The 13273-nt window shown below is 39.9% G+C and overlaps 1 protein-coding gene and 1 pseudogene across 7 annotated transcripts in view; one reads left to right on the forward strand and one right to left on the reverse strand.

Annotated features, from left to right (window-relative positions):
* ATP2C1 (ATPase secretory pathway Ca2+ transporting 1) overlaps positions 1 to 13273 on the forward strand; it is a 161207-nt gene that overhangs the window by 59478 nt on the left and 88456 nt on the right. The gene's annotated exons all lie outside the window — the stretch shown is intronic.
* LOC115933957 (cysteine and glycine-rich protein 2-like) lies at positions 2941 to 3881 on the reverse strand (annotated as a pseudogene).

Here is a 13273-nt window from a genome sequence, read left to right on the forward strand (position 1 = left end):
AGGATTAAAGGCGCCTGCCACTACGTCCAGCTAATTTTTGTATTTTTGGTAGAGACAGGGTTTTACCATGTTGGCCAGGCTGGTCTTGAACTCCTGACCTCAAGTGATCCACCCCCCTCGGCCTCCCAAAATGCTGGAATTACAGGTATGAGCTACTGCGCCCGGCCTAATTCATTCTTAATTATAAGAATGTACAGTTTTTGTTTAGGGATATAGTGTTGGTTGAAAAAATTAGGGAAAAAGTCTGGTTACTTAGCTTAGTTTTTCATTTATCCTTTTATTTAGCAGTTACTGAGTACCAGCTATATGCCAGGCATGGTGAGTGTTGGTTTGTGTGACCTGCAGTTCTTGTAGCTATTGAGTTTATAGTGTAGTTGAGGGAAAAACACATGTTTGGATGAGCAATGATAGTTAAGTGGTAGGGGACTGAGTGTGAGTAATCGGTTCAGGGTTGTCGCAAGCCAACACAAAAAAGCTCATAGAAGGAATGAGGCCTAAAAGCTTAGTGTAGGGTATGGAGTGTGCAGGCTGGACCTGGCTCTTGCCTGCAGAAATATGCTACAAGCATTTGAGACAAAGGGACTCAGTGGTAGACCTCCTCTACATATGCCACTTCAGTAGTGTGGTTTTAGATTTTATATTTAGCCATTTATATTTAGCCTGAGGCGTTCTGAGTCAGTCCAAATCCACTGTCACTAAATAAATGGGTTATGTATCTTAATAATAGAGGATTAGCCATCCTTATATGTGAAGGGCAGCATTACTGGGACATGTAAAGCAAACTTATTTATGACAACAGAATATTTAAGTATAGTTAATAAATAGGATTCTTATAGTCTCCTATTAGGTAACATTCCTTTTAGAGATCCTCATGGAGTATGAGTGTTTAAAGTGAGGTGGAGGCCAGGCACAGTGGCTCACACCTGTAATCCTAGCACTTTGGGAGGCTGAGGTGGGTGGATTGCCTGAGCTTAGGAGTTTGAGACCAGCCTGGGCAACACGGTGAAACCCTGTCTCTACTAAAATAAAAAAAAAAAATTAGCCAGGCATGGCTGCATGTGCTTGTAATCCCAGCTACTTGGGAGGCTGAGACAGAAGAATTGCTTTAACCTGGGAGGCAGAGGTTGCAATGAGCAGAGATCGCGCCACTGCACTCCAGCCTGGGCAACAGAACAAGACTCCATCTCAAAAAATAAAAATAAATAAAAAAATAAAGTGAGGTCAAAACTATGATTTTCTTGGAGGATGGGCCCAAAAGGTGATTGATTAGTAGGGTTAAAGATTAAATTTGTGCTTAAATTTATATATGTATATTTTCTTTCTTCTTTTTTTCTTTTCAAAGCCATTATGTATTGCTGCAGTACCAATTTCTTTTGCCTTAGCGGGGAAACAGCTGGTACCATTGCAGGCAGAATTCAAGTTCCCTGATTAATGAAGTGGAGGACTGTTTGAATCTTTAATGTCTTACCTTTATGTGTAACTTGACCCCTCAGTTCTCCTTTTTCTTTTTTTATTCAGCCACTCGACAGCTCAATTTTTCTTTTTCTTTTTCTATTCAGCCCTTAGTTCTCTATCTTTTTATTGTCCAAAAACCATACAAATGGTGTTTTCTTGCCCACTTTTCTTACTCATGTTGAGGATTGGTTTTTCTAAACATAGCTTTTGTAAATCAATGTGTACTGACTGATTTCACTTCCCTGATTGTATCCTTAAAGCAGCTAAGGTCATTGGTTACCAGAAATGAAGTACACACAAGTCCCTGACTTGTGATGGTTTGACTTAGGATTTTTCAACTTCACGATGGTGTGAAAGCAGTAGACATTCAGTAGAAACTGTACTTCTGTTCTTCACTTTCAGTACAGTATTATTTATTAAATACATGAGATAGTCAACACTATAAAATAGGCTTTGTATTAGATTATTTTGCTCAACTGTAGGCTAATGTAAGTGTTGCTGAGTGTGTTTAAGATAGGCTATGCTAAGCTATGATGTTCGCTTCGGTAGGTTAGGTGTATGAAATGCATTTTTGACTTGTTACTTTCAACTTATGATGGATTTGTTGGGATATTATCCCATTGCAGTTGAGGAGAATAGTGGATTCTATGAAGATAAACTTAACTACCAGGTAAAAGACATTTCTTTTTTTTAAAAGCAGATTAATAATATGTGAACGCCTTTGGATTTGTTTTATCTAAGTAAGACTTTAGATTTTGTTGTGTTATAGATGGTTTGCAATTGTGTTTAACACATAACAGCTGGGAATGAGTGCCAGAGTATTATTTCTGAATCTTGCTTACATGGTAGTGTGTGCTAAAAATTAAGATGTAAAACTTTTGCTTTTATTTTACCTCGACATTTAAAAACACTAGTAAAACTTGGGATCAGGTGAAAACTTTTTTGTTTTACTTGCAAAAATATTCTCTTAAAAATATTGTGGTAAAGAGATCTAGCCTCTTAATGAATTTTAAAGTATACATTATTGTTGGCTATAGGTACAATGTTGTACAGCAGCTCTCTAGTGCTTATTCATCTTGACTGACTGAAACTTCATGAGCTTTGATTAGCTACTCTCCATTTCCCCTTCTCCCAGCCTCTGCTAACCATCATTCCACTGTTTGATGTTTATGAATTTGTATTATTTTAGACAGTGGAGTTATGCAGTCATTTGTCTTTTTGTGACTGGCTTATTTCACTTAGCATGGTGTCCTCAAGATTCACCCATGTTGTGCCATTTTGTAGAATTTCTTTTTTTTTCAAGCTGAAGTTTTATTTAAATTGTAAAAGAAATGGTTCCCAAAAAATGCTGGCGAATAAAGCAAAAGGATAAGATATAGTGCTCCCTTCCTACAAGTTAGCCAGCCTATCCGAGTACAGGGTAATATATAGTACTTAATGCTGGTAGAATTTTGCAGTAGTTTAGAAAGATTATCTGTGCCTAGATTATGAAGAGATTCTCAGTGTGTGATGCTTGGTTCTGGGTTTACACCTTACTGGGCATGAACAAGAGCCCTCTCCTTGGCCATAGGCAAATCCCTTGGGCCCAAAGTTCTTTGCATAGCACCCTTTACAATAGATTTCACCTTCTTTTTCAGTCAGGAGTTGTTGGTTCAAGACTCTTCCCACACTTTGCACATCGGAAATAGTTTTTGTTCCAGGGCTTTCCAGCTCCAGTTACCTTCTCAGCAGCATGTACGGAATCCCCACGTCTGGAACACTTCTCAGCACCTCTGTATTTCTGAGCAAATTTAGAAGTCTTTGGATTTGTTTGTAGGCATGTGAGGCTGAACACTCTGGCTTGATGCCCAGGCTCTCACCACGGTCCATGTTAAGTATGCCAGCGCCCTGGCCGTAAACTGTAGCCTTTTGGCCCATACTTCTTTCCATAGCAGGATTTGCAGTAGATCTCTTAATCATGAATTGCCACTGTCTTGCTATCTAAATTATTCCTGCAAATCATGCACAGAAAGCAGCAGCGGTGGGCCGGGCACGGTGGCTCACGCCTGTAATCCCAGCACTCTGGGAGGCCGAGGCGGGCGGATCATGAGGTCAGGAGATCGAGACCATCCTGGCTAACATGGTGAAATCCCGTCTCTACTAAAAGCACAAAAAATTAGCCAGGCATGGTGGCGGGTGCCTGTAGTCCCAGCTACTCGGGAGGCTGAGGCAGGAGAATGGCGTGAACCCGGGAGGCGGAGCTTACAGTGAGCCTAGATCGTGCCACTGCACTCCAGCCTGGGCAACAGAGCAAGACTCCGTCTTAAAAAAAAAAAAAAAAACAAGCAGTAGCGGTGGAAGCTCCTGCCATTACACTGCACCTCTTCTGCGTGGTACACGGCCCTCCCGCAGACCCCACACTTGTTTCCACCTCTCCACGCAGGCATTTTGAGTTGGAGGCAGGAGCACGCATTGCAGGCGGAGCTAGAGAGGCTGGGCTGGAGGGAGTGTCCAGGGAGTCCGAGATCCCTAGAATTTTAGAATTTCTTTCTTTCTTTTTTTTTATTGAGAGAGTTTTGCTCTTTTCGCCGAGGCTAGAGTGCAATGGCGCGATCTCAGCTTACTACAACCTCTGCCTCCCAGGTTCAAGCGATTCTCGTGCCTCAGCCTCCCGAGTAGTTGGGATTATAGACGCCCACTACCACACCCAGCTAATTTTTATAGTAGAGAAGGGGTTTTACCATGTTAACCAGGCTGTTGTCGAAATCCTGACTGCAGGTGATCTGCCTGCCTCAGCCTCCCAAAGTGCTAGGATTACAGGCATGAGCCACCACGCCCGGCCTAGAGTTTCTTTTTTAAGGCTACATAGTATTCCATTGTACATATATTCCACATTTTAAAAATCCTTTCATCTGTTGGTGGACATTAGGTTTCTGCAGCTATCACTATCACATTGTGAATAGTGTTGTGGTGAACATCGGAGTGGTAATATCCGTTTGAGATCCTGATTTCATTCTTTTGGATAAATACCCCAAAGTGGGACTGCTGGAATATATGGTAGTTCTGTTTTTAAATTTTTGAGGAAGCTTCATACTTTTTTCCATAGTGGCTGCACCATTTTGCATTCCCACCAACAGGATTCCAATTTCTTCACATCCTCACCAACAGTAGTTGTGTTTTGTTTTGTTTTGGTTTTTTGATAATAGTTTTCCTTACAGGTGTGAGGTAATATTGTGTTGTGGTTTTGATTTTCATTTCCCTAATGGTTAATGATGAGCATCTTTTCATGTGCTTACTGCCCATTTGTATATCTTTGGAGAAATGTCTGTTGATGTCCTTAGCACATTTTTAAGTTGAGTTATTTGTGTTTTTTTACTGTTGAATTATAGGAGTTCTTTACATATTTGGAGACTAGCCCCTTGTCAGATGTTTGCAAATATTTTCTCTCATTCCATAGGTTGCCTTTTACTCTGTTAATTGTTTCTTTTGCTGCGTAGAAGCTTTTTAGTTTGATGTAGTCCCACTTGTTTATTTTTGTTTTGGTTGCTTATGCTTTTGGTATTAAATCCTTGAGATAATCGCCGACACCAGTGTCACGAAGCTTTTCCTGTATGTTTTCTTCTAAGAGTTTTAGTTTCATGTCTTACGTTTATTAAATCATTTTCAGTTGATTTTTGTGTATGGTGTAAGAAAAGGGCCCAGTTTATTTTTTTTAGGTTTTTACATGTAGATATGAAGTTTTCCTGATGCCATTCCTTTCCTCATTGTATATTCTTGGCATCTTTGTTGAAGATCAGTTGACCATATATGTGTGGACTTATTTCTAGGCTCTCTTTTTGTGTTCTTGTGGCTCTATATGTCCGTCTTTATGCCAGTACCATACTGTTTAGATTATGGTAGCTTTGTAATATTAATATATTTTGAAATCAGGAAGTATGATGCCTCCAGCTTTGTTCTTTTACAAGATTGATTTGGCTATTTATGGTCTTTTGTGGTTCCGTATGAATTTTAGAATTGTTTTTCTATTTCTATAAAAAATACCACTGGAATTTTGATAGTGATTGGGTAGAATTTATAGATCACTTTGAGTAATATTGGCATTTAAAAATACTAAGTCTTAACAAAACGTGAACATAGGTGTTTCTGTTTTTTTGTGTGTCTTGTTTAATTTCATTCATTGTTTTGTAGTTTTCGATAAACAAACCTTTCACCTCATTCAAGTTTATTCCTAGGTAGTTAATTTTTTTCTATTGTAAATGAGATTGTTTTCCTAATGTCCTTTTCAGATAGATAGTGTATAGAAACATTACTGATTTTTATATGTTGATTTTGTATCCTGCTACTTTACTCAATTTGTTTATTAATTCTAACAGTTTTTTAAAAATGGAATCTTGAGAGTTTTCTATCTTTCTTTCTTTTTTTTTTTTTTTTTTTTTTGAGACGGAGTCTCGCACAGTTTCCCAGGCTGGAGTGCAGGGGCACAATCTTGGGTCAGTGCAACCTCTGCCTCCCAGGTTCAAGTGATTCTCCTGCCTCAGCCTCCAAAGTAGCTGGGATTATAGGTGCCTGCCACCACACCTGACTAACTTTTGTATTTTTAGTAGAGATGGGGTTTCACCATGTTGGCTAGGCTGGTCTCGAGCTCCTGATCTCAAGTGATCTGCCCACCTCGGCTTCCCAAAGTGCTGGGATTATAGGCATGAGCCACTGTGCCTGGCCCAAAAGGGACAATTTTACTACTTCCTTTCTGATTTGGATGTATTTTTTTATTTTATTAAGTGTTTAATTTATTGCTTAATTGCTTTGGCTAGGATTTCCAGTACTATGTTGAACTGAAGTAGGGAGAGTGGGCATCCTTGCTTTGTTCCTGATCTTTCAGGAAAAGTTTCCATTTTTTGCTATTGAATATAATGTTGGCTGTGGGCTTTTCATATACAGTCTTTATTATGTTACTTTCTTTTTATTCCTAGTTTGTAGAAAGTTTTTATAATGAAAGGGCATTGATTTTTGTCAGATGCTTTTTCTGCATCTATTGAGATGATCATGTGATTTTTATCTTTGATTCTGTTAATGTGGTATATTAATACATTTTTTATATGTTGAATCATCCTTGCATCACAAGGGTCAGTAAATTTCCCTGGTATGAAACCCACTTGATCATGGTGTATTACCTTTTTGATAGGCTGTTGGATTCAGTTAGCTAGTATTTTGTTGGGAAGTTTTGCATCTATGTTTATTAAGGATATTGGTCTGTAATTTTCTTTTTTTGTTATATTCTTCCCTGGTTTTGGTGTTAGGGTGATACTGGCTTCATAGAATGATTTAGGGAGGATTCCCTCTTTATCTTTAGGAATAGTTTCAGTAACAGTAGTACCAATTTCTTTGAATGTCTGAAATAATTCACCTGTAAATCCATCTGGTACTGGACTTTTTTTTTTGTTGGCAGTTTTTTCATTCCTGTTTCAGTCTCACCACTTGTTATTGGTCTGTGCAGAGTTTCTGTTTCTTCCTGATTTAATCTAGGAGAGTTGTATATTTCCAGGAAATTAACCATCTCCTCTAGATTTTCTAGTTTGTGCATGTAAAAGTGTTCATAGTAGCCTTGAATGATCTTTTCTATTTCTGTGTTATCAGTTGTAATATCTCCCGTTTCATTTCTAATTGAGCTTATTTGGATCTTGTCTCTTCTTTTCTTGGCTAATGTTGCTAATGGTCTATTGATTTTGTTTATTTTTGTTTAAAAGGACCAGCTTTTTGTTTCATTTATTTTTTGTAATTTTTTGTTTCAATTTCATTTAGTTCTGCTCTGATCTTTGTTACTTATTTTCTTCTGCTGGGCTTAGGTTTGGTTTTTTCTTGTTCTCTAGTTCCTTGAGGTGTGACCTTAGATTGTCTGTGCTCTTTCAGACTTTTTGATGTAGGCATTTAATGCTATGACCTTTCCTCTTAGCACTGCTTTTGCTCTGTCTCAGAGGTTTTGATAAGTTGTGTCGCTGTTACCCCTCAGTTCATAAAATTTTAAAATTTCCATTTTGGTTTCATTATTGACTTGAAGTCATCATTCAAGAGAAGATTATTTAATTTCTATGTATTTATGTAGTTTTGAGGGTTCCTCTTGGAGTTAATTTCCAGTTTTATTCCACTGTGGTCAGAGAGGATACCTCATATAATTTCAGTTTTCATAAATTTATTGAGTCTTGTTTAATGGCGTATCATATGGTCTGTCTTGGAGAATGTTCCATCTGCTGGTGAAAAGAATGTATATTCTGCAATTGTTGGGTAGAATGTTCTGTAAGTATCTATTAAGTCTATTTGTTGTAGGGTATAGTCTTAAGTCCATTGTTTCTTTCTTGACTTTCTGTCTTGGTGACCTGTCTAGTGTTGTCAGTGGATTATTGAAGTTCCCTCACTATTATTGTGTTGCCATCTGTCTCATTTCTTAGGCATAGTAGTAATCGTTTTATAAATTTGGGAGCTTCAGTGTTAGGTGCATATATATTTAGGATTGCGACATTTTCCTGTTGTACTAATCCTTTTATCATTATATAATATCCCTCTTTGTCTTTCTTTTTTTTTGGTTGGAGACAGAGTCTCGCTCTGTTACCCAGGCTGGAGTGTAGTGGTGTGACCTTGGCACACTGCAACCTCTGCCTCCCGGGTTCAAGCAATTCTCCTGCCTCAGCCTCCCAAGTAGCTGGGATTACAGGCACACACCACCATGCCTGGCTAATTTTTTGTATTTTTAGTAGAAACGAGTTTTCACCATGCTGGTCTTGAACTCCTGACCTCATGGTCCACCTGTGTCAGCCTTCCAAAGTGCTGGGGTTACAGGCGTGAGCCACCACACCTGGCCTTCTTTGTCCTTTTTTAACTATTGTTGCTTTGAAGTCTAGTTTGTCTGATATAAGAATAACTACTTCTAGGCCGGATGTGGTGGCTCACACCTGTAATCCCAGCACTTTGGGAGGCATAGGTGGGTGGATTGCTTGAGGTCAGGAGTTCAAGACTAGCTTTGCCAACATGGTGAAACCATGTCTCTACTAAAATACAAAAATTAGCCAGGTGTGGTGGCAGGCACCTGTAATCCCAGCTACTTGGGAGGCTGAGATGGGAGAATAGCTGAACCCAGGAGGCAAAGGTTGCAGGGAGTCTAGATTGCATACTGCTCTCTAACCTGGGTGATGAAGTGAGACTCTGTCTCAAAAAAAAAAAAAGATAACTACCTTTGCTTGCTTTTGGTTTCCATTTTCATGGAATATCTTTTTCCATCCCTTTATTTTATGTGAGTCCTTCTGTGTTAGGTGAGTCTCTTGATGACAGCAGATCCTTGGTTCGTGGATTTTTATCCATTCTTCCATTCTGTATCTTTTAAGTGGAGTATTTAGGCCATTTATATTCAACGTGAGTATTTAGATGTGAGGTACTGTTGTTTTCATCATGCTAATTGTTGCCTTAATCCCTTAGTTTTTTGTTTTTGTTTTTGTTTTTTTTTATTGCATCATTGTTATATAGGCCCTGTGAGATATATGCTTTAAGGAAGTTCCATTTTGGTGTATTTTGAGGTTTGTTTCAAGATTTAGAACTTGTGGTGCTGGTTTGGTAGTGGCACATTCTCCCAGCATTTGTTTGTCTGATAAAGACTTTATCTCTCCTTCATTTATGAAGCTTAGTTTTGCTGGATACAAAATTCTTGGCTGATAATTGTTTTGTTGAAGGAGGCTAAATATAGGACCCCAGTCCCTTCTATCTTGTAGGGTTTCTGCTGAAAGATACACTGTTAATCTGATAGGTTTTTCTTTATAGGTTACCTGATACTTTTGCCCCACAGCTCTTAAGATTCTTTCTTTCATCTTGACTTTAGGTAATGATGACTGTGTGCCTAGGCCATCTTTTTATGATGAATTTCCCAGGTATTTTTGAGCTTCTTGAGATTTGGCTGTCTAGATCTCTAGCAAGACCGGGGAAGTTTTCCTTGATTATTTCCTGAAATATGTTTTCCAAACTTTCAAATTTCTTTTCTTCCTCAGGAACACCAATTATTTTTAGCTTTGGATGTTTAACATAGACCCAACCTTCACGGATGCTTTGTTTATTTTTTTTAAAGTAATTTTTCTTTATCTTGGCAGATTGGGTTAATTCGAAAGCATTGCCTTCTGTCTCTGAAGTTCTTTCTTCTGCTTGTTCGATTCTGTTGCTGAGACTTCCCAGTGCATTTGGCATTTCTCTAAGTGTGTCCTTGATTTCCAGAAGTTGTGGTTGTTTTTTTATTTATGCTATATATTTCACTGAAGAATTTTCCTTTTATATCCTGTATCATGTTTTTGATTTCTTTAAGTTGGACTTCAGCTTTCTCTGGTGCCTCCTTTGATTAGCTTAATAATTGACCTTCTAAATTCTTTTTCTGGCAATTCAGAGATTTCGTCTTTGTTCGGATCCGTTGCTGGTGAGCTGGTACGATCTTTTGGTGGTGTTAAAGAATCTTGTTTTGTCATATTACCAGAATTGTTTTTCTGGTTCCTTCTCATTTGGGTAGACTATGTCAGAGGGAAGATCTGGGATTCAAGGGCTGCTTTTCAGATTCTTTTGTCCCATGGGGTTCTCCCTTGATGTGGTGTTCTCCCCTTTCCCCTAGGAATGGGGCTTCCTGAGTGCCAAACTGTAGTGATTGTTTTTGCTCTTCTGGGTCTAGCCACCCAGTCGAGCTACCAGGTGCCAGGCTAGTACTGGCGAGTGTCTGTAAAGAGTCCTATGATGTGATCCGTTTTCAGGTCTTGCAGCTATGGATACCAGGACCTGCTCTGGTGGAGGTAGCTGGGGAGTGAAGTAGACTCTGTGAGGGTCCTTGGTTGTGTTTTTGTTTAGTGTGCTGGTTTTGTGTTGGTTGTCCTCCAGCTGGGAGTTGGCACTTTCAAGAGCATATCAGCTGTGGTGCTACAGGGAGGATGCACATTTGCCCTAGAGACACTTGGTCAAGTATTCAGGTTTCTCAGGCAGTGAGCAGGCCCATAGAGCTCCCAAGAGAGTATGACCTTTGTCTTTGGCTACCAGGATGGCTAGAGAAAGACTACTAGGTGGGGGCAGGAATAGGGGTGTCTCAGCTTCTCCTTGGGTAAGCTTGCTGCAGCTGCTGTTGCGGGGGGTGGGGGGGTGAGGGTGTGGTTCCCAGTCCAATGGAGTTATAGTCCCAGGGGGATTGTGGCTGCCTCTGCTGAGTCATACAGGTCACCAGGGAAGTGGAGGAAAGCTGGCAGTCACAGACCTTACCTTGCTTCCATGCAATCTGCGGTCTTAAAGGCTGGTCTCACTTCCATCATGCCTCCCCAACATCACCGAGTCTTTTTCCAGGTAGCCGGTTACCAGGGCGGATACTTTGCCCCAGACCACAAGCCTCCCCCTTGAGAAAGCAAGTGGACTCATAGTTTTTAGGCCTCCCAGAGAACCTGCAGTGGTGATCCAATTTCTTCAAAGGGTCTGTGAATTCTCTTGGCTTTCCTGGTATGTTCCTGTGGTAGTTGTGTATTGTAGCAAAAGTTCATGATGTGAGTCTCCACATGTTGCTCTGTCTGTCAGAATGGGAGATACAAGCTAGTCCTGCCTCCTATCCACCGTCTTAATTTGAACATCTAGATATAGTTTCGAATAATGTGTATCTACCTACAAAGTTTAGGCATGGAACGAGGCAAATAAACACAAAAACAAACACAAAAACCGGATAGCAAAACCACTCCAATGAGGAGATAAAGGTTTTCAAAAAGTACTTGGACTGGAAAGCCTAAGTGATACTGAAACATTAAATAAAATAGTATATCCAAGACCCAGTATGTGTTAATATATGGGATAACCAGATCGTTTTAACTGCTCTGGCTAATCCTCATTTCTATAAATATGTAGACAAAACTAGCACTGCTGTGTAGTAATAACTACCAGTATACTGCTTTGTCCTTTAAAATGTGTCTGCCATACTAGGCTCAAACTATTAAACCAAGTTTTTCTACTAAGGCTAGGAATGTCACATGTATGCAGGGATGAGAACCTTATCACACACACTCACGCTCACATACCAGGTCTCTCAGCCCTTGGGCATCACCTTCCAACTCCATGTGTATTTTATGCATGTGATCTTTATATGTGTTCTTTTACTGTTTTCCTATCATGTGAAACACATTAAACATCTCAACACATTTGCACCTGGTTTTGGTTGCCCAGTAGTATTCTTGTGTGCAATGAAACCAGTGAACAAGTACACATAGTAGGAATTATACCATCTTGGTAGAAAACAGCTATATAAACATGGATGTACATATTTCACTGGAAATCTCAAGGACCCACCTCTTCAGTCTGTAGCAGAAGTCTGCTTGCCACATCAGATCCTTTTACCCTTCACCTCTATTCTTGGACCCCAAAGCAGGGCCAGTGCTTTTAGTTTTGTATCTGGTGTCCTCAAAATGAATATGGAAAGTTCATAAACACTATATAAGTACCATGTGAATCTGGTTGAAAACAGGTAAAACAACAAACATACATATACTAACTGGTAGTTAAATTTATTTCACAAGAAAAGCATCTTTAAGATTTTTTTTTTTAACTTCTTTTTTTTTTTTTTTTTGAGACAAGAGTCTCGCTCTGTCGCCCAGGCTGGAGTGCAGTGGTGCGATCTCAGCTCACTGCAAGCTCTGCCTCCCGGGTTCATGCCATTCTCCTGCCTCAGCTTCCTGAGTAGCTGTGACTGCCGGCGCCTGCCACCATGCCTGGCTAATTTTTTGTATTTTTTAGTAGAGACAGGGTTTCACTATGTTAGCCAGGATGGTCTCGATCTCCTGACCTTGTGAACTGCCCGCTTCAGCCTCCCAAAGTGCTGGGATTACAGGCGTGAACCACCATGCCCGGCCTTTTTAACTTTTTAAAATAGAGAAAACAGTATATTCCTTGGGGAAAGATGAGGGATTGAGAAAACCAGCTCTGGGTAAAAATTATTATGACTGCACCTGGAGTTGATTAGGCCTGCCTAGGAAAGAAACAAGCAACTGCTATATGACCACAGGGGACAGCCACCATCTGAGTCTCAGCAGACTAGTTCACACGCCATGCAATGTTGCTGTATATTCAAGTTGTAAAAATCATCTAGCTTATCATGAAACAAGCTGCATTCATCATCAGAGACTGTCAGGTCATCATCTCCACCTGCAGACAGAGCTTAAGCAGCATCTCACCTATCTCAAAGATGACAGACTCTTGTTCACTGTTGTCAAAGGGGTTGCTGTTCTGTTTCCTCAGTGAGCTCCCAGAGTTGGTTCCATCCTTGGGCGCTGTATCTGTTTATGTTCCCATTTTCTGTCTCTGGTTCCTTTGTACCACCATCAGGGTAGGCAGACTTGGAACAATTCTCTCCAAATGGGCAGCTTCCATGTTCTTCGTTAAAATACCTACATGCCTTATTGCTCTTCATCTCCTTGTATTCCTGAAATGAGTTTCTGCTACCTTCTACTCCACGCAGTACTCATGTGGAATGACAAAGTTAAATATGGCCTGGCATTCTGGGATGGACTTTACCATCTTGCTTTTCTGTTGCTTAGTACTCCTCCACTTGTGAACACACTTGAGGTGTAGGTGTGGTTGCAGCTGCAGAGCATCTCAAAGCAGCCCTTTATATATTTAGAGAGTATCATGCCCCTTTAGTGTTTTATTGTTTATTATATGAAATAATACCGTTTCCTACTCTGGAGATTTACAGCTACTTTGAGCCCATGGAATACCCCCGAAGGGTTTTATGTAAAGTGTGTTCAAATGTAGACCCTATCTATATACCAACTACCAAAGGATTAGTTGAGAAACATTTTAT

The sequence above is a fragment of the Gorilla gorilla genome, chromosome 2 (assembly GCF_029281585.2).
Source record: "Gorilla gorilla gorilla isolate KB3781 chromosome 2, NHGRI_mGorGor1-v2.1_pri, whole genome shotgun sequence".
Lineage (NCBI taxonomy): Eukaryota > Metazoa > Chordata > Mammalia > Primates > Hominidae > Gorilla > Gorilla gorilla.